We start from the raw sequence: 4450 nt of genomic DNA on the forward strand, positions 1-4450 counted from the left end.
TCATTTTCATATTCCCGAATCCTTTTGCGCAGTTGGTTGTACTTTACTTGTGCTTCAGCCTTTTCATCGATGATCCTGTGACCTCGAACAAACCCGGGTCCAGCCAGCCTGAATAGTGTGGGGGTACAACCAGCATAGTAGCGATCTGGTTCGATGGTGTCCTTTCCCAATACAATTTTGCAGTGCCACATATGCTGAGCTTGGCACCTGTACGGACTGTCGTCATTCTGGAAGTTGGCCCGGAAGTGACTCATCTTGTCGACCCTTGGTATAACCTGCTTTCTACCAGCGTGTCTCATAACTCGGAGAGGGACATAAGGGTAGGTTCCCCTCAAACTGATCAGTATCAGAAGTGGCGCATCCCTAGATCGAACGATGAATTCTTTAGTAGGGAACCACTCGAACATCCATTGCACTCAGTCCTCAGTCAGATCGTCAAAGAGTTCAACCCATTCTCTAGCATTCTCCGGTCGGGCGAACATGTTGGGCATGTAATTCATTCGCTTTGGGTGATGAAAGGTGATATGATCGTCCCAGTCCCTACGATGGATTTCCTGTCGGTACTCACCTTTTTGGAGATGTTCCATGAGCCAAAGTTAAAGTAGCAGATTATAACCCTCGAAATGTTTGGCTCCCTGTTGACACCTTTCTAGGGCTCGATATATTTCTGCAATGATCATTGGATCAAGACTGAATGGTTGTCCATCAATTCCTTCCATTAGAGTTTTGGTGACCATAGCTAGCCTGGTATGGATTCTTGCTTTCTTCATTGGAAACACTATCATCCCCAAGAAACAAAACATGAAGACAAAGACCCTTCGATGGATACGCCCCAATGATGTAAGAGCGAACTCGGCAGGATAAGTACGGTAAGATTTGCTGTGATCGTACTTTTCATACAAATAGTCAAAGGGAATGTACGACTCCTTCAAACACGTCAAGTTTGGATTCTTCTTTAGACCCATCATTTTGAGAAAACCTCTATCCTTGCGGTTTTCCAGCATCAACAAACCCAGAGTTTCCCACGGTATTCCAGCCAGTGCTCCTATTTCCTCAAGCATAGGTGTCATCTCAATATCTCCGAAGCGGAATACCGACCTATCACAATACCAGAATAGAGTGGCAGCTTCTATGATTTTGTTGTCGGGTTGAATTTCTAGGAGAGATGGTAGGTTTCCTAGGTATTTCCTGACAAGAGCCTGATCGCTGGAATGAAGATCTCCCCACCAGTTTAGCAATTTGGGGTGGATATTAGTGACCATGCCGAATCTGGGGACCTCGTGCCTCATTTCCGCAAGACAAAAAGTGTTAGACCCTTGCCCCCACCAGACTCGACTATTAAATATCATATAATTGGCATAAGAAGCATTTAGTTCTCCAAATGAATGCACAGAACATGGTAGTGTCCGTTTGGGTTTCAAGGAAACCCAGTGGACTTTGGACAAGGCTATCTTAAAGAGTCATTATGCGGACAACATAACTGACTCGGCTAGGTTTGAAAATGATGCATGGCCGATTAAACAGAGTAGGGTTTCTATGGGGTATTAGACTGGTACCTTTGAGTGGACAACTCAAGAGGGAAAGGCACGGAACCGTCGACTACACCGTTGATCGACTGGTTTTACCGCAAATATGCCTTTGCCGGATTTAGGGGGTGATAATATCGGTAGGGCGCAACCACTCATTATAAGCGTTGCTAATGGTATTTTGTTTGGAACGAGTGGAATATGATGTTGAATATGCAGTTACAATAATCAAACAAGTTGTCATGTATTTGCACGTTCATAAAGTAATAATTACAACAGTTTCTCATAATTTACAACAACATTAAAGGAAAGCGATAAAGGAAAGCGTTAAAAGAAAAGAAACAAAGAGCCAAGTTAGTTTCGTAGTAGAAGAAAGATTAAATACTTAAAGGAATTTAAACAAGTAAAGACATATAAAGAAGCATAAAGTCACGAATAGCATGAAATGGTAAAAGCCTTAAAGAAGTCCCCAGCAGAGTCGCCATGCTGTCGATGCCCCCTTTTTTCTCGCGAAATCGAGTTTATGACATTTGGGCGGACAACTCGTTTCCTTTTGGGAATTGGGTTTGAATTGAAGAGTTGCCACCTAATGATTAAGTGCATTAGGACGCTAAGAAGAATTTTGATTTAGAAAACCAGATATTGGGTAAGTGCTTGAAATTATCCCGAGGGGAAGGTATTAGGCACCCCTCAAGATCCACTAGTGTGGTTCCCGGCCATGCTATAATCGTGACTTTAAGTGCAAACAACAAGCAAGAATTACAAATGCGAGGAAGTTTTCACATAATGGTTCCGAGCAATTGAAATTAAAAGAAATTAAAGAAGCTGAAGTTTGGGAAGAAAGTAGTCTTTGAAATTCTGAAAATAAACAAGTAAAGGGAAGGGGTTTTCACATAATTACTGCAAGTAATTGAAGTCAAAAAAGGGATTAAAGAAGCTGAAATTTGAGAAAAGCAGTCTTTTAAAAATAAACAAGTAAAGGGAAGGGGGGTCCTAGGTTTATAAATAATATGGATCACCCCACACAACACTCGGTAACCGTTTATACACGTGGTGTTATCGCGTGGTCATCATATCCATATCTACCCTTTCCCACCCCGTTAAGGTATTAAAACGCGGAATAGTCTCATTTTCTTATTGCATGCTACTACCCGCCCCAATCCTATCAGTCCCGGAGGTATTTGGGACTACTAATCCTAAAGGGAAGGGATGTTAGGTTTTATAGTTTCAAAGGACAAAATTCTAAGGTGACAATCAAAACACATATGTAACAAATATGGGGGAGAAGCACATAACAGATAGAAAGGGCTCAAACAAACCTCCTTAAAAAAACAGAGAAGCATATAGTTTAGCATGTCTTTACACGTACTAATTAGGGTCTGTTTAAACTTAAAAGTTGTGGCAGACTGATCTATTACATATTTCAGATAAGAAGCCCAAATCAGGCCTGCCTGCTGGTTGTAGTTAATAAGAATCTGATTCAATTTATAAGTTATCCTATGGCTTGCCTAAGTGTTAAACGAAACCTATAGGCCTGATATCTATTAGTTCAGAAAATAAGTATGCTGATTTAGGAAAAGAAACTGTCAATTACAGGAGTATAAATTCTACAGTCGTTGTTGTTACTACCGATTTTATACTTAGAAGCGAATGGGCGATTCTGATTTTAGTTGATAGCTCCTATAGGCATGCTTTATAGGTGATATTGATTTGAAAAATATTTTTTACAAGCGAAATAAGAGTGCAGAAGTCCTATGGGCATGGTATCTAAATGCTGTTAGTTATTTGAACCTATAAACGGGCTTGCCTAGTGATAGATGCAGATGCAAAATTCAGGAAGTCCTATAGGCATATTATCTATATGATATACAACGTTTCAGAGATGACTTATAGACATGGTCTCTATATAATGCAGAAATGCAGGACCTATAGACATGGTTTCTATATGAAATGCAGAACCTATAGACATGGTTTCTATATGAAATACATAACCTATAGACATGGTTTCTATATGAAATGCGTAACCTATAGACATGGTATCTGTATGCAATACAGAAACGAAAGTTGAAAGCAGGATATAAGTGCAGAAGTATAATAATCACCTATGAACATGATATCTACCCCTTTTTGCATGCATGATATACCCTCCCCTTTTCACTAAAAGCCCCAATAGTTATTACAAGTTATTACAGCCCAGAATAAATAAGAAAAGGTAAAATTACATCAGAGAAACTAAAAAATTTACAACCAAGGAGAGCCTGATTCAGGTTTCCTGCCTGAAGCATGAAGTAAACCAACTCCGAAGACCAAAATCCAAAGCCTTTCTCATTTGGGTGTGTCAGAGTTCCCAAGAGCCTTATGGGCTCTGGGTAGTGCTTACACCCAAATACAAGATTGAGTCATAGTGCAGTGTGGAAGAGCCAGCCTCAAGTGTCAAAGTTCAGAGGGAGCTCAAGGGCCCAAGGCAAGGTTCACAGGAGGGGGGAAGAACTTAGAAACTAGGAATGAGTGTAAGTGTAGAGAAGGGATTCCGGGGGAAAAGCAAAGATAGGCTGGTGGTCATACCTAGCAATTGGAAGTGCTGGCACACCCCAACAAGCCTGTTAACCACCTTGTTTGGGAGTTAGGATCCCCTAAGGGATCAAGTCCAAACCTGAGCAACAATTTGGATGTTGCCATGTTCTGAACATCAACTCAAATACATAGAAGGGGACAGGGGTGCAGCGATTCACAGTAGAAACATACCCAAAGAAGTTGACATGCTAATTAACATTAAACATAGGCAGTAAAGCAGACGGGGGTGTAGGGATTCACAGTGAAAACATATACAAAGGAATTGACATGCTAATTAACATTAAACGTAGGCAGTAAAGCAGACAGGGGTGTAGAAGCTGTAAAGTAAACACATTGGGAAGAGGCTGAAA

The sequence above is a fragment of the Nicotiana attenuata genome, unplaced genomic scaffold (assembly GCF_001879085.1).
Source record: "Nicotiana attenuata strain UT unplaced genomic scaffold, NIATTr2, whole genome shotgun sequence".
Classification (NCBI taxonomy): Eukaryota; Viridiplantae; Streptophyta; class Magnoliopsida; order Solanales; family Solanaceae; genus Nicotiana; species Nicotiana attenuata.